We start from the raw sequence: 27,533 nt of genomic DNA, 5'->3' as shown, positions 1-27,533 counted from the left end.
CAACTTCTCTGTATGTGAATGTAAAGCACCACTTTCCTGTAAGTGGATGCAAAGCACCTACTGCCTCTCATACTCATTGTTTACAGTAACATTGATTGCTTTGATCCTGTAACACTCCTGGCTGATATTTCTCTCTTGGACTATTGATGTTTAGATCTACTTTACCTGGTATATTCTACCCCTCTTAAACAAACCTCTGGAGGACCTGAAAACTAAACTAGATGCTGCATTGGCAAGAATTGACTCCCACTCTACACGCCTGGATACTCTAGAACAAAGAACCAGCAATGTGGAGGATTCCTTACATATAGTCCAACAACAACGGCAGTCGCAATCCAATGTTATTCAGGCCCTCCAAGAAAAAATTGATGACTTGGAGAACCGCAGCATGCGGTATAATCTCCGCTTCTTCGGTGTCCCAGAGTCAATCCCTGACTCACAACTGATTCATTTTCTCAGTATTGATCTCCCTTCAGAATTAGGAATCAGTGCAGATTTTCCTACTCCTCAGATTGAAAGAGCCCATAGAGTCGGCCCAATACAGAGAAATGACCAGGGCAGACCTAGACCTGTTGTGGCCAAATTCTTAGATTACAGAGTTAAGGAAATAATTCTCGTCCAATACCGTATATCACAGCCGGTAATGGTCAAAGATCATAGAATCCTAATTTTTTCAAGATTTCTCAGCGTCTGTCTCTCAAAAACGTAAAGCATTTTCGGAGATACCTCCATGACCATAACCGAGGCTTTGCCTTACTCTACCCAGCAAAACTTTGGGTAATGATAGATGGACAGCCAGTGTATTTTGATGACGCTTAGTTGGCTAAATGCCAATTAATAGTTCCTCGTTCACCATCTCAATCCCCTAGATCCCCATAATTTAGTTGAGATATGATACAGAGGTTTAACACACTATTCACCCTTGCAGCAAGACACACGTCTCACGTAATAACAATTACCTTTCTTTAATAAGTGTAGGACATTTTCTTAGACCATAAGGATCTACATATCCTTTTACACTTTTTTTTTTTTTTTGAGGATGTTCAAATGTGGTGATGATTCTATTATCAGGTCCAGGGAAACTCACGATTTAGATAAGGGTCAATTTACTGAACTTAGGTACTACAGATTATTTATTTTCCTGAAGTCTCATGGGACCTTGGGTCAGGATGTCCTCTCCTAATTAAGTTTCTGTTTATATACCGACAGAATCTTACTGTTATTAGTTTCTGTTTTTCTTTTTGTGTTTTTTTTTTATGTGTGTGTCTATCTTTTTGTCTTTATTTCTTGTCTAGGCCCCTTCCTCACTTTTATTTGTTTATTTAGCGGCATTTGACAGGTAGAATGCTGCATTGCCCTTATATGTGTTGTAACAGTTATAGGAAAATTAGAAAAGGTGTTGATATGAAGCATGGATATGCATATGTATTGTTATTATTTTGTACAGGTTGTGTGACGTTCAGTCACAAAAGACCAGTTATTCATTTTGTAAATGTATTGGTTCAAACTTGTTCACATTATGAGGCCTACTCACGTTTGACTCCAATGTATTTAATATCTGCATCAAGTACACTGCCCCGTGGAGGGGGGGGGGTTAGCCATGCCGCCTGATGAAAGTTCTGCTCCCACTACCCAAACTCACCTGCGCCTGCTGTCATGGAATGTGGGTGGAGCTAATAGTCCCATTAAACGTAAATGTATAACCGCTTACCTTCGCAAATTTAATTCTGATATAATGTTCATCCAAGAAACGCATTGAAAAATTGGAGAGGGTTCTTCACTTCGTTCCCACTGGATAGGCCAATGTGTAGCTGCATCTTATCGGACCTAGTCCGGAGGCGTCGCCATACTAACCCGCAGATCACTTCCATTTACCATATTAAATCAGGTCATTGATTCAGAAGGGAGATACATTATTTTAGACGTAACTATACACAGCTCTAATTATACCCTGGTTAATATTTATGCACCAAGCATAGACACACAATCTTTCTTTAATAATTTCTTACAGATTCTTATCCAACGGGATAACTTTCCTTTAATAATTGGTGGTGATTTTAACACTGTCGCGGATCCCATGGTCGACAAATCTCCTCCAGCCACTAATCCACATTCCCCTCACTGGAATGTTATTTCGGTGTTTACCACACCACTTCAACTATCGAACCCGTGGCAGTTACTTAATGCTTCAGACAGATCATATACATTTCATTCGGGAGTCCATAGATCATTTTCAAGAATAGATTATTTCCAGATTTCCGATATACTCATGACCAATCTATTTGACACGAAAATTTATGATATTGTCATTTTGCACCACGCTCTCTTATCTATAACATTGAACCTTGGGATTGCCTCTTCGGCGGATCGACTCTGGAGATTTCCATCTCATTTGATTTCTTCTGAAGACTTCAAACTTTTTTTGTATGCACGTTGGGCAGAATTCACTGATGACAATATTGAACATTGGGATTCTCCCCTTCTCTTTTGGGAATCTTCAAAGGCGGTGATGAGGGAGCATATTATTGGTTATGTGGCTAAAAAAAGGAAGGAATCTGTGGCTACATATAACGCCCTTAGAGCTGAGGTCTCATCCAGTTTTGCTGCATACTCTTCAGACCCAAGGGATATTACCTTGGACTCATATAAAAAAACTAGGCAACTATTGGAAAATGTTCTTATTACTCAGGCCAAAAATTCACTGGAAATATCCAAACATAAATATTATCGATGGGGCAATAAGGCGGGAAGACTTTTGTACAACCATGTCTCGTCCATGGAAAACTAAAACTCATATTGTTGCTATTAACAATCCACATGACCGTACTCTTGTTATGAATTCTAAACAAATCCTAACTTTATTTCATGAATATTATAGTAACCTATATGCGGATCAGATGGTAGATGTTGATTTGCAATATCATATTTTACAGGAGGCTCGTCTTTCCAAATTATCACAGGCCCAAAGAGATCAATAGAGCGGGACTATTACCTTAGAAGAAATATCCCAAGTTATCAAGGGACTTGCGCCTCGAAAAGCCCCAGGTCCAGGCGGCCTTTCGGGAGATTATTATAGAATCTTACATGATAATATACTTCTGTTTCTACATGAGTTTTATCAGACCATATATAGGGATTCACCTAATTACCCAACATTCAACGAATCACATACCATATTAATTCCTAAACCAGACAGGGATCCCCAACTATTAGGATCTTATAGACCCATAACATTATTAAATGTTGATTTTAAAATTCTGTCTAAAATCATGGCCAATCATTTACAAAAAAAATTTCCGCAATTACTTACTGACCATCTACTTGGTTTTATAGCAGGTACACTCGGTTCGTGCTATCAGATCTGCGATTGCAGCTACCATTTCTTCCTTTCAGTCGCCTAATTCTAATAATATTCTGCTTAGTGTGGACACTCACAAAGCATTTGATATGGTGCTGTGGCCACATTTGTTCTCTATACTGGAACATAGGGACTTTGATTCAGATTTGATAAGATTAATTTCATTTTTTTACCGCTCTCCCACTATTTCGCTTCTGGTTAATGGTTTGAAAAGTAATAAATTGACTCTTTACAGAGGCACCCATCAGGGTTGTCCTCTTTCTCCCTTGTTATTCAATATATCGCTTGATCCAGTATTAAGGATTCTTCAAAACTGGCCACAATTCCAGGGTATGCGGATTGGTTCAAGTGAAATAAAAATGTCTGCTTTTGCAGATGATCTTCTTTTGTATATCAACAACCCCCATGAAACAGTTCCACTTATCTTGGATAAAATCCACTCTTATGGCAACGTCTCTGGCTAGGTTATAAATCAGGGACGTGCAGTCAGGGGAGGCAGGGGAGGCAGTGCCTCCCCTGTCATTAATGATTAAAAAAAAATACAAAGAAGATATTTTTAACACATATTCTGTGTCATTAATATCTGTTTTGTATTATTCTAATCATATAGCAGTGCAAATGCAGACAAATATGTTTGGGAGGCAGAAAGAGCACTGCCTCCCACTGACAATATTGAAGGAGCTGAAGTGGGGGGCGGGGCCAAGCTCCGGGCTGTAAAAGCCCATTAAAAAAAGCATGAGAAGCGGCACTAGTATTAGTGCCTCAGTCAGGTCCGGCCACTAGAGGGCGCTGCACGCTGCCAATACTGACTTGCATTCAGCATAGGTGAAGACCGTGCCCGGTGCTCTTCCTCCTGCAAAGGGCCGGCGCAGATGACCCCTGCAATGTTCTCCACAGTCCAGGCAGCTCTGCATCCGGCTCTTGGCAGTGTCGCACTCATGTTGTAAGGATGAAGCGACGATGCCTCAGAGGAGCCATGACAGCAGAAAGAAGACAGCCATGCTTTGTAAGTACACTATGGTACTGAGGAAGCTTAGCACAGTACTAGCTGTGGGTGGGGGAAGGAAAGCCATGAGTTGAGGAGCTGGCTGGTTTTATTTTTGTTTTTTTTTGGGGGTGGGAGGGGTCTGGCCTGGCATCTGATACATTGCTGCTTGGTGTATGCTGGGTTTTCCCTCTCTCAGTTGGATACACTGCAGTGAGGATGTGCTCTGGCTCCCTGCTGTCCCAAAACCTTTCCCCTTCTTTCTCCTCTGACACCTGCCTCCTGACCTGAGATCTCATTTCAAGGTTAAGTATCCGTGGAGGCAGTGTATTAATGTTAACTAGGAGGTGTGTTAACTTGTGTTGTGCTGTGGGGTGTACTGAAGTGTCTCTAGGGTGGGGTATTGTGCTGTGGGGTGTACTGAAGTGTCTCTAGGGTGGGGTATTGTGCTGTGGGGTGTACTGAAGTGTCTCTAGGGTGGGGTATTGTGCTGTGGGGTGTACTGAAGTGTCTCTAGGGTGGGGTATTGTGCTGTGGGGTGTACTGAAGTGTCTCTAGGGTGGGGTATTGTGCTGTGGGGTGTACTGAAGTGTCTCTAGGGTGGGGTATTGTGCTGTGGGGTGTACTGAAGTGTCTCTAGGGTGGGGTATTATGCTGTGGGGGTGTATTTATGTTTGCTAGGAGGGAATAGTGTGATGTGGGGGAGTATTAATGTTCTCTAGGAGAGTTACTGTGGTACAGTATGTAGATGTGTTAATGCTATGTGTCGTGGTGATATACAGTATTATTGTTGTGGGTGGCAGGGTGTCTACTAATGTTATCTTTGAATGTGGGGTGTATTAATGTTATATATATATATATATATATATATATGTAAAGCGCTGCGGAATATGTGTGCGCTACATAAATAACTGGTAATAAAAATAATATAGTGAGTGTGTGTTATCCAGGCAGCTGTGTGAAAGAATCACTGCACTTTCTAGCATAATGTATTTACTGGTACAATGTTCCTCCTATAGTATCTGGCTTCAAGTGAAACATTGTGATTTATTATGTTCTATATATTAAAAGCACAGCCTTTTCTGAAGTTTTATTTAATTGTTGTTTTATAAACCAGAGTTTTTTTTTTTCTGAGACGGCTACTGGATTACACAACATTATTGAGCAAATAGATTGTTTTCTCTGTCTGCCTGTATCCTAACTTTCCAGCATGGGGCTGATAGTATTGTCATACTTAAGCGAAGGGTCTCTCCCCGCAGCTCAGTGCTCGGATCCAAGCAGGCATGGCAGCTAATGCACCACTACAGACCGCTCTTGTACCACTAAGAGCCTCAGGGGAGTGACCAGATGTCAGCTACATTAGGGGTTATCCTTCCGGCACTTACCCGTCTGTACTGGGAGATGCAAGTAACTGACCATTCTCAGATGGAAATTATACCTGCCCCACATAATGTCACACTGCAGCTGGCTGTGGAACTAGAAGTCCCAGCACACTTTGACTCTGGTTGGATACACTATATAACGGTACGAACCCGGCATACCAATAGGGCAGCCTTCACCCCAATCTGTAACCTGGCTTGTCTGCCCTCCTGAGGTGTAGCGACCCCCTTCACATATGCAAAAAATGAGGCGGCACTCCAAGGCATGTAGGCCCTCATTCCGAGTTGTTCGCTCGCTAGCCACTTTTAGCAGCATTGCACACGCTAGGCCGCCGCCCTCTGGGAGTGTATCTTAGCTTAGCAGAATAGCGAACGAAAGATTAGCAGAACTGCTACTAAATAATTCCCTGCAGTTTCTGAGTAGCTCCAGACCTACTCACAGATTGCGATCAGCTCAGTCCGTTTAGTTCCTGGTTTGACGTCACAAACACGCCCTGCGTTCGGCCAGCCACTCCCCCGTTTCTCCAGACACTCCCGTGTTTTTCCCTGACACGCCTGCGTTTTTTAGCACACTCCCGGAAAACACTCAGTTACCACCCAGAAACGCCACTTTCCTGTCAATTATTCACCGATCAGCAGTGCAACTGAAAAGCGCCGCAGAATCCACAGCAAATCTGCTAAGTTTTTAGTTAAATAACTAAGCGCATGCGCCCTACGTGCCTTGCGCATGCGCAATTAGCAACAAATCGCAGCACAGCGAAAATCGGCAACGAGCGAACAACTCGGAATGACCCCCGTAATACGGGGAGATACTTTAGTGCACACACATCAGTGCAAACACGTCAACGTTTCGGGGAATGATACCCCATCATCAGGATAACAAATTCAAGTGCAGAAAAACAAATTTACACTTACAATCACCTCCATTCTCGACAGAGTCCCGGGACGGCGTCCGGCGGTGAGCAGGAACGGAGGTGATTGGGGTGGTGGGGCTTCCCACTTTCAGATAAATTCTATCCCTGGGCCGACTGGTTTGGGGGGGTGTTTAATATGATTGCAGGGGAACACCACACCGAGGGGGCGCGGGGGGGGGGGGGGTTTGGTGTGAATTAGGCAGTGCCTCCCCGGCCACTGACTTCACTGCACGCCACTGTTATAAATGCAGACAAATCGGTGGGGATTAGGGTGGCCAATCCCGGGATCGGCGGGATCCCGGGATTTGAGGCCAAAAATGCCGGGATTTGAATCCCGGGATTGGAGCCTCCAATCCCGGGATTCACGGGATTAAACTGCGCATGCGCATTGTGTTTTTCTTGTATGGGCAGCGCTGCTGAGCACTAGCGCTCGGCTCAGCCTCAGACGCTGCCCGGCCCTGGCTGTGCGTGGCGTGCGCATCTCACACCTTAACTCCGGTGGCCCGCAGCATCTACTCTTCAGCTGCTTTCCAGCCCACCTGATCAATGGAGGAGGCCGGCCCCGGCTGCCCGGCTGCGCGCGGCGTGACGTCAACGAGGTCACGCTGCGCATCCGCACACCTTCCCTCCGGCGGCCCGTCGCATCTGGTCTGCATCGTGGCTGCCCTCCAGCCCGCCTTCTGTGATCTTAAATGGAGGAGGACGCCGCCAGACTGTGCTCATGCCTGTAGTGAGTATGTTATTATTATTATTTTTTTAATCTAAACTTGAAATGGGCGGGGCTGGGGTGGGAGAAAAATGTAATCATAGTTCAATCCCGGGATCCCGGGAATCCCGAGATTGAGCATTTTTCAATCCCGATTCCCGGGATTGAAAAAATGCCCCGGGATTGGCCTCCCTAGTGGGGATGTTGCTTGGTCCGGGTAGGTCTATTCCTCAACGGAGTAATTTGTTTCCTATAAAGTGGGCATCTTCCTTCTTTACTTATCTGGGTATAACTTTAACTAGAAATCCTTCTGACTTATATTAATGCAATATTACCAAAGCCATTCAATATATCTCTGATGAGCTAAAGGGATGGAAACATTTAACTCTTTTCTATCTTGGAAGAGTGAATTTATTCAAAATGATCACTTTCCCTAGATTACTTATTACAGGTTCTCCCCCTGCTACTTACCCAAAAAGATGGCAATCTGATTAACAGTCAATTTTGATCCTTTATATGGCGGGGAAAGAGATCGCATTAGTCTACTCAAATTATGCCAGACTAGGGCCAATGGAGGAATTAATTTTCCTGACATGGTGCGTTACAGCCATGCAGCCCATTTGAGGTATTTAACTGATTGGATCCACGGCACTAATATATATGTAAATACACTACTTGAATCTCAGTTACTGGGCAATTCGAATACTGCTAGTTTTTTGCATACTTGTGATCAGGATATTCCGATTACATAGAGGGATAATCCTCTTCTTTGGAGTACAAGGAAGGTCTGGCATATCTTGAGACACAAAAATGGGTATAATGCTCAATTTTCCTACACCTTCCCTTTTGCAAAAACCCAGCCTTTCAAGGCAGCATGGCGGCCCACCCCTTTACTCTTTGGCGATTAGGAGGAATAAATTCAATTGGGCATTTGGTCCATTTACAAGATAAAAAACCTCTCACATTTTTAGAAGCGGTGGCTAGATTTGAAATACTCCAAAAAATTACCCAGTAGCATTTTTACAAGCACATCACTATATTTCTACTGTGGTAAGGGAACTCAGAGTTCCTGATTGGGATAATCTCTTAGATAATCTTATTAATCGGGAGCCTTTTTGCAAAAAAGCGATTTCTTCTTACTATACATTCCCGAGTAACCCTATTGACTACACCGCGATACAATCTGGGATGAGTCAGTGGTTGGTCCACTTTCCGACTGTCTCAACTCAGGACCTTCTATGTTTTCTCACTATGTCTTGCAAACTATTTTCTTCTAGTATGTACCAAGAACTATTCTACAACATAATACACATAACCTATCTTTCTCCTAATAGACAATTCCTCATGGGTTTACTTCCATCTGGTCATTGTCCCAAATCTGTCCGAGGTCTTGCCGATTTATACCATTGTCTTTGGAACTGCCCAATAATCAGAGGCTTTTGGTTGAGAGTCAAACGTAATGCAGAAACTACATTACTTAATTTTGTCCCCCTTTCCCCCGAATGGGCCATTTTTGGATTCCCCCCAAAATCTCAATGCATTACTAAGGGAGGGAAAAAGTTGATTTTGGCCATAAGCTCAGCAGCTAAAAAAAAAAAATATTGCAAAAATGGATACAAGCTAGTCCCCCTTCTTTTTCCTTATATAAAGAAAAACTGCATAATATCTTTAGAATGGATTGGGTGGAAACTATGTTTGACAAAGAGAAACGAGCTGGTCCGTTTTTTGATGTCTGGGAAAGTTACATTGCAACACAAACAATCTCAGTACGCAGGGGAATCCATAGAAGCCTACGCGTGACTTCGTGGTATGGCCTACGAATATTAGAAGGGGATCCTCCCGTTGCTCTTGAATAATCGGCTTTCTCTGCCTTTATCTGATTGTGGGGAGTGAAGGTCGCACACCCTATTGGATTTAAATTGAACTTGTGTACCCTATATTTTCAGATTGTTACACAATAACTTTATTTTCTTTACCATCTATTGATGACCAATGAAGGACGTCACACTGTTATATGAGTAATCTTAATAATTCACTATGTATATTTATGTTCAGTGTATGATGCATCTTTATTCATGCTTCAATAAAAAAACAAAACGATGTCACGGATAGGAAGATAGATGGTTTCCTAAAAACCATTTTCTCTTTGTCTGTGCAATCAAAAGACCAGCCATGGCTTCAGCCTGGATGGCAAAAGCAATGGCAGCCTGGGCTGATGCATTGTAGGATGATCTTTCAAAGGCATCTACTGAGCAAAAATCCCATATTGCACATATCAAACAGGCGGCTACTTTTATGGGTACAATTGCCTCTCAGGCATCAGCCTCAGCAGTAGCAGCTCGCAGAGCGGTCTGGCTATGTACATGGAAAGCTGACTTTCCATGTTCTGGAGTCTTTGCCTTTTACTGGAGATATTCTTTTCGGTAAAGAATTAGACAGTATTTTCGAATCAGAAGCAGGTTCCAAGAAAGTAAAGTTTCCTTCCATACACAAAACCAAGCCTAGATTTCCAGCTTTTCAACCCTTTTGGACTCAAGGAAAAGAAAAAAGGAAAGGGTTATGGCAAACAGTCTCAATCTGACAAGTCTAGTAAGACTAAAAAGCAATGGGCTACGAGAGGACTGGCTTCTAAATCAGAAAATAAGCCATCAGCCTGATGGTGCGGGCCTCCACCTGGGGGACCCCAGGGTGGAAGGCCGACTTCAGTTTACGCAAATCTGGCAGCAATCTACCACATATGCCTGGGTGCAAGAAGCGGTATCTCACGGTTATGCGTTTACCAGCCTGTTTTCATTAGGCCAGGGCTTTGCAAGAGGCAGTTCAGAAGTTGCTTCAATCAGGAGTGAGAATTCCAGTTCCCCCTGCACAACGAGGACAAGGTTTTTATTACAACCTGTTTCTAGTCCAGAAGCCGAGTGGGTCGTTCCGGCCCATACTCAATTTAAAAGTGCTGAACAAGTACATTTGGGTGCCTCGGTTTCATATGGAGACTTTATGTTCCATAATTTACACCACGGAGCCGGAGGATTTTTTGGTATACTGGATATCCAGGATACTTACCTACATGTTCCTATAGCACTGTCCCATCAGAACTATCTCAGGTTTGCTATCCTCCAGCATCATTTCAGTTTCAGGCCCTACCATTTGGACTGGCCACAGCTTCCAGAGTATTCACCAAAATTATGGTGGTGATGGCATCTTATCTCTGTCAGCAGGGGATAAGGATTTTTCCATACCTCGATGACTTAGTAATCCTGGCACAGTCTCAGGAATTGCTTCAGTGTCATCTGTAACAGACAATAGATTGTTTACAGAGACATGGTTGGCTCATAAATTGGGCAAGGTCGTCCCTGGTTCTGTCACAATGGATGACTCATTTGGGGGCTGTGCTGGATTCAGGTCTTCAGAGAGTATTTCTACCTCTGAACAAAATATCCAAACTTCAGTCAAGGATTCAGAAGCTGCTGCACAGTCAAAGGGTATCCATTCACGCCGCAATGCATGTGATGGGGTTGATGGTGTCGACATTCGACATGGTGGAGTATGCTCAGTTCCATTCGAAGCCTCTGCAACGTCTGATCCTGTCACACGCCAGAGGCGGCGTTCACCGCGCTTACCCCTGCGTGCCTGCTGGTCGGTGTTTCGACCTCCGCCTTCGGTGGTCCACGGGCTCCGGCGTCTGGCTGGCGCGGCTCCCGGCGGTTCCCCGGGGCAGGGGCGCCGCCATGACACCCGGCATCACGTGGGCAGGGAACTGGTGACGTCATCAGACTGTTCCACCAATCCTGCGGAGGCGGAAGATTCAAAGTCAGACGCCGGGCAGAGCCTCGGCGCCTGAGTATCGTCTTTTCCCCTGAAGTGGATGCCAGTGCTCCTGTTCTCGGCGGATCTCTCTGCAGTAATATCCCAGTGTCTCCGGCATTTCCAGGTGTCAGTTGTTGCACAGCTTCCAGCGTTCCCAGCCGCGGCTGGGTTCCACTGCGCTCCAGTCACCAGTGCTTCTTGGAGTCAGCGTGGGCTGCAGGTTAAACTCCGCTCTCAAGTTTTGCAAGTTACCAGTGCCTTTAAACACCGCTCTCAAGTTATACAAATCCTCAGCGTCCTTTAACCCTCGCTCTCAAGTTATACAAGTCCTCAGTGTCTTTAACCATCGCTCTCAAGTTATACAAATCCTCAGTGTCCTTTAACCCTCGCTCTCAAGTTATACAAATCACCAGTGTTTTAACCACCGCTCTCAAGTTCTTCAAATCACCAGTGTCTTTAACCACCGCTCTCAAGTTCTTCAAATCACCAGTGTCTTTAACCACCGCTCTCAAGTTCTTCAAATCACCAGTGTCTTTAACCACCGCTCTCAAGTTCTTCAAATCACCAGTGTCTTTAACCACCGCTCTCAAGTTCTTCAAATCACCAGTGTCTTTAACCACCGCTCTCAAGTTCTTCAAATCACCAGTGTCTTTAACCACCGCTCTCAAGTTCTTCAAATCACCAGTGTCTTTAACCACCGCTCTCAAGTTCTTCAAATCATCAGTGTCTTTAACCACCGCTCTTAAGTTCTTCAAATTATCAGTGTCTCTAAAACCATCACTCATAAGTTCTTCAGTCACCAGTATCTTTTACCATCACTCACAAGTACTTCCTGGACATTTCTCCATACGTTCCTTCTCTGTTATGTGACATTGTGTTGTCCTTTTCCTGCAATAAAGTTCTTCAATAATTTCATCAAGCCTTACTGTCAGAGTCCTGTATGAGGAAGACCTATATCAGGCCATCCCTGTTCCGACCCAACTGTGGTTCCTCTTCCTTACCATCGGAAGAACCCCCGAGTTCACAACACCCCCAACCTAGGTCAGTGACAGTATACTCAGGCCCCATGGACCCGGGGGAACGGAGCCCAGAGGCAAGTACCATCCAGGACTTGGTTTCCCGAGTTCAAAGTCAGGAAGCAGCACAGGGGCAGGTGATGCATTATCTTCAGGAATTATCTGGCCGGCTGGATCAAATTCAGACTTCTCTGGCTTCAGTAGTGCCGGTCTCAGTTACAGTACCCGCTCCAGTGGCTGGCGCTAGTAATGTTCCATCCCTCTCCGGAACCAGATCACGCCTTCAGCTCCCTACTCCTTCTCGCTATAATGGGAATCCAAAGAGTTGCCGTGGTTTTCTTAATCAGTGCGAGGTACATTTTGAACTCCTTTCATATAACTTCCCTACGGATCGGTCCAAGGTGGCATACATTATTTCTTTGCTCGAGGGTTTAGCGTTGGATTGGGTGTCTCCGTTATGGGAGCGATCTGATCCACTGGTTTCCAGTTACACCAATTTTATTACGTCATTCCGGAGGATCTTTGATGAGCCTGGCAGGACGACCGCTGCCTCTGCAGACTTGCTCCGTGTCCGACAAGGCTCTCGTTCAGTGGGACAGTATGTGATTAACTTTCAGACCATATCATCAGAACTGCGCTGGAATAATGATGCTCTCCGGGCTGCCTTTTGGAACGGACTCTCCAATCGTCTAAAGGACGAGTTGATCACTAGAGATTTGCCTGATTCCCTAGAACAGTTGATCTCGCTCTGTGTAAAGGTGGATCTTCGCATGCAGGAATGAGGTGGCGAACGTAGACGGTCAGATCGATCAAGGGTCCGATCTTTTCCGTCCAAGCAAACGGTTATTCCGAGTCCTGACGAGCCCATGCAGATTAATCGATCCCGGCTGTCTCCAGAAGAACGTCAGCGTCGTCGTGAGGGTGGTCTCTGCCTCTACTGTGGAGCCGCGGATCATTTTCTTAAGTTCTGCAAGTCTCGCCCGGGAAACGGGCAGTCCTAGCTTGTTCCGGAGGAGTCGAGCTAGGGGTTTCTTCTAAATCTTCTCCATCAGTGGACTGTTTACTCTCCATGTCTCTGTTTTCTGGGTCAATAGTCAAGCCCATTAAGGCCCTATTGGACTCAGGGGCTGCAGGGAATTTTATTTCCCTTTCCTGTGCCCAGGATCTGGGTTTTCAGTTACGGTCGGTCGAACGACCTATTACGTTGACTGCTATTAATGGTAGCCAAATTTCTAACGGTCTGATTTCAAGTTGTACAGTACCAATCAAGCTGCAAGTGGGAGCTCTGCATCAAGAACACCTGGAGTTCTTAGTGATTCGGGAGATGCCCCACGATCTGGTTCTTGGCCTTCCTTGGCTTAAACTTCACAACCCTCATGTCGACTGGAGTTCGACGCAAATAACATCTTGGAGTCAATTTTGTCATTCCAATTGTCTCACTCCTGTCTACCCGCTCCGTGTATCTTCCAAGTCAGATGAAGGGCTCATTCCGGAGGCCTATCGGGAGTTTTCAGACGTATTCTCGGAACAGGCGGCTGAACAGTTACCACCGCATAGACCCTGGGACTGCCCCATTGAGCTCAGTCCGGGGAAAATGCCACCTCGGGGTCGCGCTTATCCCCTATCATTACCCGAGACCCAAGCTATGTCGAACTATATCAAGTCTAATCTGCAGAAAGGATTCATCCGTCCCTCTACCTCCCCGGCGGGGGCGGGTTTCTTTTTTGTGAAGAAGAAAGACGGAGGGCTGAGACCGTGTATTGACTATCGTGGTCTAAATGATGTCACCATTAAGAATAAGTATCCTTTGCCGCTCATCACGGAGCTTTTTGATAGAGTTCGAGGAGCCCGAGTTTTCACCAAGCTCGATCTAAGGGGAGCTTATAATTTGATACGAATCCGACAGGGGGATGAATGGAAGACGGCCTTCAATACCAGGGACGGGCATTACGAGTATCTGGTAATGCCCAATAGAAATAAACAACCGCGCCTGATTAAGTTACGAGATGCATACCCAAATACTTGTCATAAATATAGTGTCAATTCTGAATAGTTAGTATATAGCCCAATTTGTCAATGAAGATGATATCTTACACAATGTGTTCTTTTTGGGGATTTTAATCAGAAAAATGATGTATTAAAATCTTTTTGGTTAATGCATACATATAAAGGTATGATGCAAAGTATAAGAGAGAGGAAGGGGGGGGGGGGAAGAAAAAGGGGTGGGGGTGGAGTAGGGAGACAAACACGGGAAACGAATAAATGAGAGGATGAAAACAGTTGCTGCAGTGTTCAGGGGGAGAAAAATCTAAATGTTCTGATTTGTTTGGGAAAATTATAAACACTGCAGTAATCAGTCTGTGATGCACTCAGATCGGTGGCGTCCCACCTCTGTAGTACTAATGTCCTTCTGGATGTCCAGAAGGACATTAGTACTACAGAGGTGGGACGCCACCGATCTGAGTGCATCACAGACTGATTACTGCAGTGTTTATAATTTTCCCAAACAAATCAGAACATTTAGATTTTTCTCCCCCTGAACACTGCAGCAACTGTTTTCATCCTCTCATTTATTCGTTTCCCGTGTTTGTCTCCCTCCTCCATTCCCCCCCCCCCTTTTTCTTTCCCCCCCCCTTCCGCTCTCTTATACTTTGCATCATACCTTTATATGTATGCATTAACCAAAAAGATTTTAATACATCATTTTTCTGATTAAAATCCCCAAAAAGAACACATTGTGTAAGATATCATCTTCATTGACAAATTGGGCTATATACTAACTATTCAGAATTGACAATATATTTATGACAAGTATTTGGGTATGCATCTCGTAACTTAATCAGGCGCGGTTGTTTATTTCTATTGTGTATACCCTTAGAGGTGTGGGTTTACCTCTTTCACAACCTTGCTGCCATAAAAGATATCCAGACAGGCGGGGCGCTAGATACAAACTTCACTGATCTGGTAATGCCGTTTGGCCTCAGCAACGCCCCAGCCGTCTTCCAGGGATTCATTAATGAAGTCTTTCGGGATATACTATACCTAAGTGTAGTGGTATATTTGGATGACATTCTGATATTTTCTAAGAATCTCACAGAGCACAGAATGCAGGTCAAGGAGGTACTTCTTCGATTGCGAGAGAACCATCTTTATGGTAAGATTTCCAAATGTACTTTTGAGGTCCCTTCCATTCCATTTCTGGGTTACATCATTTCGGGCACGGAGCTTCGTATGGATCCAGAGAAACTCACTGCCATTCGGGACTGGACTCAGCCTCTTTCCTTGAAAGCGGTACAACGATTTCTGGGTTTCGCAAACTATTACCGGAAGTTCATAAAGGGATTCTCTACCATTGTGGCACCTATCACTGCCCTAACCAAGAAGGGTTCTGACCCAAGTCATTGGTCCTCTGAAGCTGTAGCAGCGTTCGTTCAGTTGAAGGCAGCCTTTATGTCCTCTCCAGTACTTCAACAACCACATTTTTCTAAACCATTCTTTTTGGAGGTTGATGCTTCCACGGTAGGCATAGGTGCCGTGCTTTCACAGTACGCTCCAGACGGGAAGTTACATCCATGTGGTTTCCATTCTCGCAAGTTTTCTCCTGCTGAACGGAATTACACCATTGGCGATAAGGAGCTTTTTGCAATAAAATCTGCCTTGGAGGAATGGAGATATTTTTTGGAAGGTGCTAAACACCTAATTACAAATTTCACTGATCACAAGAATTTGCTGTACCTCAAGACGGCCCAGTGCTTGAATCCCCGTCAAGCTAGATGGGCGCTCTTTTTTACTCGGTTCTCGTTTGTTATTAAGTACCGGGCTGGGACTTTTAACACCAAGGCTGATGCTTTATCCCGTTCCTTAACGGCTTCGGATGAGGAGAATTCCATTGAGAGGGCTTTGATTCTCAATCCAGTTTCTATGCCAGCGGCTCCCACCGCTCTGGGCCCTCCTCCTGGGAGAATGTCTGTGCCAGCTAAATTTCGACCGAGGTTGTTGCAGTGGGCTCATATTTCCAAGTTTTCCGGTCACCCTGGAGTTCAAAAGATGTGGGAGTTTCTACGAAGATCTTACTGGTGGGACACTATGAAGAAGGATATTCAAGATTATGTCAGCTCATGTCCTCAGTGTGCTCAGCACAAAATTCTTCGTCTGCCGCCCTCAGGGTTGTTGCATCCACTGTCCATTCCTAGGAGGCCATGGACTCATATCTCTATGGACTTTGTCACCGAATTGCCTCTCTCCAAGGGTCATAATACTGTCTGGGTAATTATTGACCGTTTCTCAAAAATGTCGCATTTTGTACCTCTGACCGGGTTACCATCAGCTCCCAAGTTGGCCTTGTTATTTATCCGAGAACATTTCCGCCTGCACGGGTTACCTCAGGAAATTGTCTCTGACCGGGGGGTAAAATTCACTGCAAGATTCTGGAGAGCTCTCTGTACGGCCTTACAAATAAAACTCAAGTTTTCATCCGCTTACCATCCACAAACCAATGGGCAGACTGAACGCGTCAATCAAGATTTGGAGACTTTTCTCCGTGTTTATCTCTCTCCCTCGCAAGACGACTGGGTGGAACTGTTGCAATGGGCCGAGTTTGCCCATAATCATCTGTACCACTCTTTGACTGGTGAATCCCCATTTTTCATTAATTACGGATTCCATCCTCAAGTTCCAAAATTGCCCATTTGTCCTCCGGAGGATGTTCCTGTTGCAGCCTCTACTCTCCGGCACTTCAGTCAAATTTGGAGTCAAGTTCATGCTAACCTCAAGAGAGTCTCCAGCCGCTATAAGTTCTTTGCGGATAGGAAGTGACGAGCAGCTCCCCAGTACAAGGTTGGTGACAGGGTATGGCTCTCTACCCGCAATCTTCGGTTAAGGGTGCCCACTATGAAGTTTGCTCCGAGGTTTATTGGTCCTTACCCCGTGTTACAGGTCCTGAACCCGGTTGTCTGCAAATTGGGATTGCCTTCCCACCTCCGGATACCAAATTCCTTCCATGTCTCTCTCCTTCGCCCCCTTATTTTAAACCGGTTCCATTCAAAATCCCCGAGGCCAACCTCTGCAGAGACTGAAGCTGGAATGGACTTTGAAATTAAAGCTATTCTTGACTCTCGTTACCTCCACAAGAATCTACAGTATTTGGTGGAGTGGAAAGGTTTTGGCCCCGAGGAGAGGAGCTGGGTTAAGGCTACTGAAGTTATGGCTCCCCGACTGGTGCGGATTTTCCATTCCAGACATCCAACAAAACCTGGAAAGTGTCCGGGGGCCACTCCTGGAGGAGGGGGTACTGTCACACGCCAGAGGCGGCGTTCACCGCGCTTACCCCTGCGTGCCTGCTGGTTGGTGTTGCGGCCTCCGCCTTCAGTGGTCCACGGGCTCCGGCGTCTGGCTGGCATGGCTCCCGGCGGTTCCCCGGGGCGGGGGCGCCACCATGACACCCGGCATCACGTGGGCAGGGAACTGGTGATGTCATCAGACTGTTCCGCCAATCCTGCGGAGGCGGAAGATTCAAAGTCAGACGCCGGGCAGAGCCTCGGCGCCTGAGTATCGTCTTTTCCCCTGAAGTGGATGCCAGTGCTCCTGTTCTCGGCGGATCTCTCTGCAGTAATATCCCAGTGTCTCCGGCATTTCCAGGTGTCAGTTGTTGCACAGCTTCCAGCGTTCCCAGCCGCGGCTGGGTTCCACTGCGCTCCAGTCACCAGTGCTTCTTGGAGTCAGCGTTGGCTGCAGGTTAAACTCCGCTCTCAAGCTTTGCAAGTTACCAGTGCCTTTAAACACTGCACTCAAGTTATACAAATCCTCAGTGTCCTTTAACCCTCGCTCTCAAGTTATACAAGTCCTCAGTGTCTTTAACCATCGCTCTCAAGTTATACAAATCCTCAGTGTCCTTTAACCCTCGCTCTCAAGTTATACAAATCACCAGTGTCTTTAACCACCGCTCTCAAGTTCTTCAAATCACCAGTGTCTTTAACCACCGCTCTCAAGTTCTTCAAATCACCAGTGTCTTTAACCACCGCTCTCAAGTTCTTCAAATCACCAGTGTCTTTAACCACCTCTCTCAAGTTCTTCAAATCACCAGTGTCTTTAACCACCGCTCTCAAGTTCTTCAAATCATCATTGTCTTTAACCACCGCTCTCAAGTTCTTCAAATCACCAGTGTCTTTAACCACCGCTCTCAAGTTCTTCAAATCATCAGTGTCTTTAACCACCGCTCTTAAGTTCTTCAAATTATCAGTGTCTCTAAAACCATCACTCATAAGTTCTTCAGTCACCAGTATCTTTTACCATCACTCACAAGTACTTCCTGGACATTTCTCCATACGTTCCTTCTCTGTTATGTGACATTGTGTTGTCCTTTTCCTGCAATAAAGTTCTTCAATAATTTCATCAAGCCTTACTGTCAGAGTCCTGTATGAGGAAGACCTATATCAGGCCATCCCTGTTCCGACCCAACTGTGGTTCCTCTTCCTTACCATCGGAAGAACCCCCGAGTTCACAACACCCCCAACCTAGGTCAGTGACAGATCCTTTCCAAATGCAATGGTTTTCATCAGACAATAAAAACGCAGACTATGATCCTTCCTCTGGGAGTAAGGAGGTCATTAGCCTGGTGGCTACAAACATCCCATCTGGACAAAGGGAGTCCCCTTTGGATATCAGATTGGGAAATTTTGACAACGGATGCCAGTCTTCAGGCCTGGGGAGCAGTGTCAGGAAGGAGTTGCTTCCAGGGGCAGTGGACCAAGGAAGAAAGTTGCCTGCCAATAAATATATTGGAACTTCGGGCCATTTATATGGCACTTATTCAGGCATAGGACATCCTTCAGGGGAAACCAGTCCAGATCTGCTCGGACAATGCAACGGCAGTAGCGTACCTCAACCCATGACACACCATTCATGCAAACGAATGGGCTTTACACCCAGAGATTTTCCAAATTCTGGTAGACAAATGGGGGTTACCAGAGATAGATCTCATAGCGTCACGCCAGAACAACAAAGTTCCCGCATACGGGTTAAGAACACAGGATCCCAGAGCGATCTTTGTGGATGCCCTGTCAGTGAGATGGGACTTTTGTCTGGCCTATGTGTTTCCACCAATCGCCCTGCTACCCAGGGTGATCTAAAAGGTAAAACAAGGAAAGGGCGCCGTGATACTAATAGCTTGGCCCAGAAGACATTGGTACACAGATCTGCAGAGGATGTTGATGGATGATCCAGTCTTACTCCCTCAACGTCCAGATCTACTGTCTCATGGTCCTTGCTATCACAATCACCTGGATCAACTGTCTTTGATGGCGTGGCTCTTGAGATTTCCATCCTGAAAGCAAGAGGATTCTCACAACAGGTAATTCAAACAATGCTCAGAACAAGGAAACCTTCCTCAGCTCGCATTTATCACTGAATATGACAAGTCTATATTCAATGGTGCAGTGACCGGAAATTTGACCTAGGGCGTTCAGAGTTTCCAGAGTTTTGGCATTCCTTCAGGCAGGAATGGACAAAGGGTTACAGGTGGCTTCCTTAAGAGTGCAAGTGTCAGCATTGACTGTATGGTTCCAAAAGAAAATTGCTAACCTACAGGACGTGCTCACTTTTTTCCAGGGAATGCTGCTCATTCAACCTCCTTTTGTTCCTCCTACAGTGCCTTGGGACTTAAGTTTAGTCCTAAAGGCCCTTCAAGTTGCCCCATTTGAACTACTGAAACTAGTAGATCTTAAATAGTTGGCAGCTGAAGTTCTCTTTCTACTGGTTATTGCTTCAGCTAGAAGAGTTTCAGATTTAGGGGCATTGTTATGCTGCCCTCCTTTTCTGATTTTTTATCCAGATAGAGTGGTTCTCAGAACCAAATCTGGGTATCTTTCTAAGGTGGTGTCTAAATCCACCTTAACAAAGAAATTATAGTCCCGGCCTTCCAGGGGCCAGACCCTTCTGCGGGAGATGCATCGTTGGACGTAGTCCGTGCCTTAAGGATCTACGTGGATCGTACCAGTGCCATCAGAAAGACATACACTCTTCGTTCTCTACGGATTTCACAAGAGAGGATGGCCTGCTGATAAGCAGACACTGGCGAGGTGGCTTCGGATTACATTTTCAGAAGCATACTCTCAAGCTGATCTCCCTGTTCCGGCTAATGTTTGTGACCTCTGCTCACTCTACTCATAGGGCTGTTACACACTACCCGGTTTACAGCGGATGACAAAAAGCCGGACTAACTTTGTCCGGCTTTTTGTCATACGGCAGAGTCTTTCACACACAACAGCTTTGAGCCGTGTGTAATGCTGTGCGCATGCGTAGCAGCAGACACGGCCTGAAAAAAAAAGTTGTGTGTGAAAGCTCCCCTTCACACACACGGTTCACTGCATACAAGGATAGCACGGTCCCGGCCTGGCAGCCGGACTTTTCAGTGGATATTTCCAGCTGCAACCCGGCAGCCGTGCCGGAACCGTGCCATGTGAAAGCACCCTACACTTTACATTATTAATTACAATAGCGGCTTTTTCCCGGCCGGCAAAAGCAGCCGCGTGTGTAATAGCACATAAGGTAGGTCCATCATGGGCAGCATAAAGTGGTGCTTCAGCTGAACAGATATGTAAGGCAGCCACATGGTCTTCCATTAACACATTCATTAGACATTATGCCTTTGATACCTTTGCCTCTCAGGATGCTAAATTCGGGTGAAGGATTCTCCTGTCTAATCAGGAGCGTCCCCACCACTAAATTGCTTTGGGACATCCCAATGTTATCCTGTGGATAACCTGTGGACCCTGCCGGAGAAATATACGTTATGGTAAGAACTTACCATTGATAACACTATTTCTCCTAAGTTCACAGGATCTACAGGGATCCCACCCTGACGTACCTGATTTGAGGATCCTTTTCACTCATTAACCTCTTCCTTCTTGTACGGAAGGGTGTGCATGTGTGTTCTTCTTGCCTGATTAGGGCTCTCTATGATGCTCCTGCCTTGAGCTTTGGAAAAACAACTGATTTGCCTGAGCCAGGAGGCTGGGATATATGGACAGGCCCATTGCATGCTGGGAGGCTGAAAGGTTTGACCATTTGGTGCAAATCCACTGTCGCGTCATCATATCCCAATGTTATCCTGTGGATCTTGTGGACTTAGGAGATATAGCGTTATCAACGGTAAGTTTTACCATAACGATTATTTTCTATCTATCTATCTATCTATCTATCTATCTATCTATCTATCTATCTATCTATCTATAAGCAAAAGGTCCACGGCACTCCCAAACCCCTAAGGTGTATAAAAGGAAGATATATAGCCGATGCCCTCCTCGTGGTTACAGCGGCGCTGTGTCCAATAGTATACAAAACAGAGTCCGGCGGCACTCACGGCGTTAGAAATAAGGACAGACAAGGGGCAATATTTACTAATATTCGTGTTTGAGTCGGTTTGTGTAGTGTTTAAACTCGTTTTGTATCGGGTGCATTTTCATGCAACTTTTTGAAACTATGGCCCTCATTCCGAGTTGATCGGTCGCAAGGCGAATTTAGCAGAGTTACACACGCTAAGCCGCCGCCTACTGGGAGTGAATCTTAGCTTCTTAAAATTGCGACCGATGTATTCGCAATATTGCGATTACTAACTACTTAGCAGTTTCAGAGTAGCTCCAGACTTACTCTGCCTGTGCGATCAGTTCAGTGCTTGTCGTTCCTGGTTGACGTCACAAACACACCCAGCGTTCGCCCAGGCACTCCCACCGTTTCTCCGGCCACTCCTGCGTTTTTTCCGGAAACGGTAGCGTTTTCAGCCACACGCCCCTGAAACGCCGTGTTTCCGCCCAGTAACACCCATTTCCTGTCAATCACATTACGTTCGCCGGAGCGATGAAAAAGCCGTGAGTAAAATTACTTTCTACATAGCAAAGTTACTTGGCGCAGTCGCAGTGCGAACATTGCGCATGCGTACTAAGCGGATTTTCATTGCGATGCGATGAAAAATACCGAGCGAACAACTCGGAATGAGGGCCTATATACGCAAAGTTACGAAGCAGTCGACTTTATGGTTTTCGTGTTTTCCGATGTCGATGCCAGTCGTTTTTTTTTGGACCATTCTCGGCCGTCATTGTCATTTGCGTACGTCTTTTGGTTGTTTTTACCGGTATTACGCGGCAGGGTTTTTTTAAGACCCCCGGCCGCATTTTCACTTTTAGTTTCGTTTTTCATCCCCGTTCGTGATTGGTTGTGTTTCAGATGTAGGAGTGTCTGTGCGCAACCATATAAATACGCCCCAAACCGTCCGCACCTCGTGGGTTTAGTTAGTGGTGAGGAGGAGGGAGGTTGTGCTGTGGAGGTAGGTGAATTTGTGGTTTAGTGAGGAGTGTTGGTAGCGATTTCTGAGTGTGGTATTGTGTTTGAAAGTCGTCTTGTCATTCTTGTAGTCTTGTTTTTTGTGGTTTTGTCTCATTTTTTGTTCAAGTTATTTTTCTTTATAGTCCCTTGTCAGTGTTTGTGTGTGTGTGTGTGTGTGTGTGTGTGTGTGTGTGTGTGTGTGTGTGTGTGTGTGTGTGAGAGAGTTGTGTAGTGGTAGTGGAGGAGTGTGTTGTTTGTCTGTTTTTTTTCTGTGTTAAGTGTTTAGACACACAATTATGTGTGACTCAGAGGTGGGTGAGGTGGAGGGTGTGAGTGAGGGGGAGGAGGTCGGTCAGGTGGAGGAGGTGGGTGAGGTTGCTGCAGCAGCCTCAAGTGACAGTGATAGTGACAGTCAGACAGCTCCGCAGCCACGCACCACTACTAAGACTGGGCGGAATGTAAAGTTTAGTTTTGCTGAAAATGTGGCATTGGTGCGTGAGCTGATGAAGTATCAGCGGCAGCTATTTGGGCCTGAGTCCGCCAAGGTGCCAACACGGAGGAAGACGGTGTTGTGGGCGAAAGTTGTTGCTGCTGTCAATAGTGAGGGGGTGGTCAAGCGGACGGAGGACACGTGCCGCAAACGGTACTATGACATAAAGCGACGTGTCAAGTCCAAAATGGCCAAGGAGGCGAAGTCGGCTCGAAAAACCGGTGGTGGCCAGCCCTATATTGCAAGATATCTGGAGTATGAGGAGCCCATGCGGAGTGTAATACCTCCTGAAGTAGTCTCTGCAACCCATGTCCGGGATTCAGATAGGCCCAGGAAGAATGGTGAGCATGTGTATTTGCATTAACATTCTATGACCTTATTTTATTTTTTATTTTATTTTAAATGTGTGTCATGTCACGTTGCATATTACTCCCATCTTCAAGTGTGTGTCAGCAAATACATTGTTTTGGGTAATGTTTTATACAAAAGCCAATGTAACATCTTACTTTATTGTATGTCATGTGTTTTTTTCCAGTATATTTTGCATGTGTAGTTTGGACTTGGTGTGTCATTGAATTGTCCTGCAATAATGTTTTCCTTTTGGACATTTTTTGTTTTTTAATTTGGACTATGTTTTATATTTAGGTTATCCATGTGCAATGTTTTAAAAACAGTGGTTGTCATGTTAGAGGCTGGAGTAGTGGAAAGTGGTTTGGAAACCACTTACACGTGTAATGTCATTATTACAGAATGTAATATTTTTTATTAAAAAAAAAACCTATTTGTTTGTTCAGTTTGAGTTTGTATTTGTACCGTGACACAACACTGCAGTGTAATTTTTTAATTTGTTTTTTTTGTTTGTTTTTGTTTTGCTCATATAGTGGTAATGTGTGTTTGGAGTGCCACATCACAGAGCAATTTATATATTGCATCTGTAATATTTTTCCTTTCATTACAAAATGAAGATGTGTGTGTTTGTGGTTGTTAATGTATGTATTTTTACTTGTGGCCTATGTCAGTGTCCTGTACATGTTTTCCTGTGTTGAACTTTCCATAGTGCATATGGCTATTGGACAATGTTTATTGTTTTATGTAGTGTTTTTTTTTGTTTCCGGTCCTTATGTTTTTCATAAAAAATAAAGCAAGCATTTCTTAAAGAATACATGTTTATAAGCATAATGGGTGGATGTATCAACAATAGCATAAATACTGTACATGAGTGTTTTTTTTTTTTTTTACAGTGGTTGAAAAAAGCAGTACTACTCGTCCTCCAGTAACTCCCAGTGCATCTGATGATGATGACGCTGCGGAAGCAGGTAAAGTGTCCATTGTAGTATAGGGTATGTTTGTAAAGGACTGGCCATAACAAAATTTCACTTTCATTAATAGGTCCATCAAAAGAAGTCTGGAGCAGCAGAAGTAGGACTTCTGTAAGACATCACCACAAAAAACCTGTGGCAGCAAAGAAAGCAAGGTCTGATGTCCAGGGCCAACCACAGCAGGCTACCCCGCCACGAACATTATCGACAGTATGTTCGGTCCCCCCACTCTAAATTTTGGACACACCTCCAAGACGTCATCCACACTCCAGGAACAAAAAGACGGATAGGATCTATCTTAGGCGCCCCTGGCTGCTGAGTGATGTATAACAACAGAGAGAACACCACTCTCCAAACAAATGACCAATGCTACAGAATAAATGTCAACATATAACATCAAGCGCCAGAATAAAGGAAAACTTCCCTTGGGTGCGGAAAATTCTGTAGAGGATGATTCTTTCTACTTCACAGTTGATGGTTTCTCCTTCCACTCTCAATATAGATGGTACATGTAAAGGAATATAACAATACAATAGTGTAGTATGTCTATAACAGGTGGTGTTACACCCGAGTGGTAGATTCTGAAGTTAGGGAATAGTGCAGATCCTTCACCATGGCTCTAAAAACTCACAATTCAGTTGATTTTCGTTGGATGCTGAAAGAAACCTTTACATGCTTACGAAAATCAACTGAATTGTGAGTTGGGGTACGCTGTCATCTCTTATCACTTCAGAAAAGAAACCTTTATGTGTTTTATATATCATCATTTGCTGTGAGTTGGGGTACGCCCGCTAAGGACAGTTTTCTTGGGGATTTAATATATCTGGTTAAAGATACCTTTACATGTTTGAAAAAAACATCTTGCCTGTGAGTTGGGGTATGCATACCTGAAATTAATCACCTAAGTGAAAGGAAAGTTTTTAGAGCCATGGTGAAGGATCTGCACTATTCCCTAACTTCAGAATCTACCACTCGGGTGTAACACCACCTGTTATAGACATACTACACTATTGTATTGTTATATTCCTTTACATGTACCATCTATATTGAGAGTGGAAGGAGAAACCATCAACTGTGAAGTAGAAAGAATCATCCTCTACAGAATTTTCCGCACCCAAGGGAAGTTTTCCGTTATCCATACTCCCCTCATCTTGATTGTGAGTATCAAACTGAAATAAATGTAAACAATTTTAGATCGTAATCAAACTTTTTCTTAACCGCATTAAGTCAAAACACATCAAAAACATATACTTACCGAAGTAAGTAAAACATGAAATGGAATCCAAGCAAAATGGCCTTGTCCACATCCAGTAAAGATATGTATGTCCACTTGAGCCATACAGTAGCACATTGTGTGTAAGATGCTGCAACAGAAACTCATGTTTAATGTTTGCAAATAGTAAGGTTGTTTATCAAATTTTCACATGTGTGTTTGAGCTCACATTGCCAAATACATATAAAAACATTACTATGTTTGTTTTAGAAAAGCTATAAGGTAACACATTATGGATTACAATGTGTTTTTATGGTGGAGTATGTCTGATCTACAATAAAACTAAAGTGTTTGCGTTCACAATTAAGTAACCAGACACATTTGCCACAAACAGGCATATGTATGTATTTAAGTTATGAGTGATGATGTTGCTAGGCAGAATATCTGAAAGCAACAGTGAATGACATGTGTTCCATGTGTAGTGATTTGTTTTCATTTATCAAACATATGGATAGCTAACGGCAAATTTTTCCACATTTCAGCTTCTAGTCCTGGTAACAGCATCCCTCCGCAACAACAGCAACACAGTGACCTGGAGGAGACAATCATCTTAGAAATGCAGCCATTAAGCCAAGGAATCAGCCCCTCCAGCACCTGTGAGTACACCACCACAGCAAAGCACACCACCACAACAACACAGCCCAACAACACCAGTAACACAAGGCCCTGATCAGGTGTTTTGGACCATTTGGGCTAGACAGCAGGCCACTAATGAAGATTGCCTGCATAGGCAGACACAAATGTTTGCAAGCCTACCATGTCACCTCAGAAGAATAACCAGAAATATGAGTAGACAAAATGAACAAACAACCAGAATTGGCAATACCATTGAACTCATGCGTGCAGACATTACACAGGTCATGGGCAACTTACAGCGCATAATGGAAGAACAGCACAGACTAATGGAAGAACAGCACAGACAACAGCAAAGTTATATGAACATTTTTCAAAACAATCAAAAGATTCATGAAAGTTTATTCCGAATTGTAGACAATCAAAATGCTGCTACACGTGAACTCAATGCCACCCTCACTAACCTGAATGAAACACTCAGATCCATGCACCAACAGCAAACAAGCAGCAGTTCTGGTACGACTACTCCAAATATCACGCCAGTCTCATCACCACGAAGACGCTCCACCAGAGCACGACAACATGACAGTGCTAAAGGCAAAGGGCAGGACAAGCAGGCACCCAAAAAAAATTAACACAAAACAAACAAATTTTACATTTCTGAGAAGTAATTCAAAATAGTTAGTAAGTGTATGTTAGGCAAAATATATATAACACTTAGCTCCTTGACAATTTATACAACATCATTAATTATAAGTGGTACAAACAACAGCATAAAATTTGTACGCACATTTATTCTTTACCATCTTTGTTTTCTTTTGGAGGAGGGAAATGTTGTTGGAGCTGCACATACATGTTAGCAGGAAGTAACCAGACCACTTGATTTTTTTCTAATCATTACTCTTTCTAGATTCCAATCATTCTCCTATCTTGCACACACAATCATTGCCAGGCAGCCACATACATGTTAGCAGGAAGTAACCAGAACACTTGATTTTTTCTAATCATTACTCTTTCTAGATTCCAATCATTCTCCTATCCTGCAGCCAATCCACATTACAATGTGATTGTTAACTATTTTACCTTTCTTCTCTATACAACATCACAAGAATAACACAATTGAGTTGCTTAAAAAGCTTTTAATATGTTGTCATTGAATTGAGATAATTCATTGCCAAAATGAATGTCATTATTGTTGGGCCATGTTTGTGTGTGTTAAAAATGAGTAATAATGTTATTACACATGATGCAGAAACCAAAAAATAATAAATTTTTAACCAAAAAAATAATAATGTGTATAATAATGTATATATGTGGCAAACTGTGTATTTACTTACAAAACAGCAAGTTTACTGCAGCAAACATTACGAAATAAATTATTTTGGATGAGAGTAAGTTT

The 27,533-nt window shown here is 44.2% G+C and overlaps 1 protein-coding gene across 1 annotated transcript in view; it reads left to right on the top strand.

Moving 5' to 3' along the window:
* Nucleotides 1-4,203: 4,203 nt before the first annotated feature.
* The window catches only part of FAM124A (family with sequence similarity 124 member A), a 399,378-nt gene continuing 376,048 nt past the window's right edge, over nucleotides 4,204-27,533 (top strand). The window contains exon 1 of the mRNA XM_063951961.1: nucleotides 4,204-4,364. The gene's annotated coding sequence lies outside the window, so the exon portion shown is untranslated. The remainder of the gene's footprint in view (nucleotides 4,365-27,533) is intronic.

The sequence above is a fragment of the Pseudophryne corroboree genome, chromosome 2, assembly GCF_028390025.1.
Source record: "Pseudophryne corroboree isolate aPseCor3 chromosome 2, aPseCor3.hap2, whole genome shotgun sequence".
NCBI classification, from domain to species: Eukaryota; Metazoa; Chordata; class Amphibia; order Anura; family Myobatrachidae; genus Pseudophryne; species Pseudophryne corroboree.
The sequence above is the reverse complement of the archived record's forward strand: the minus strand, read 5'-3'. Positions and strand labels throughout refer to the sequence as shown.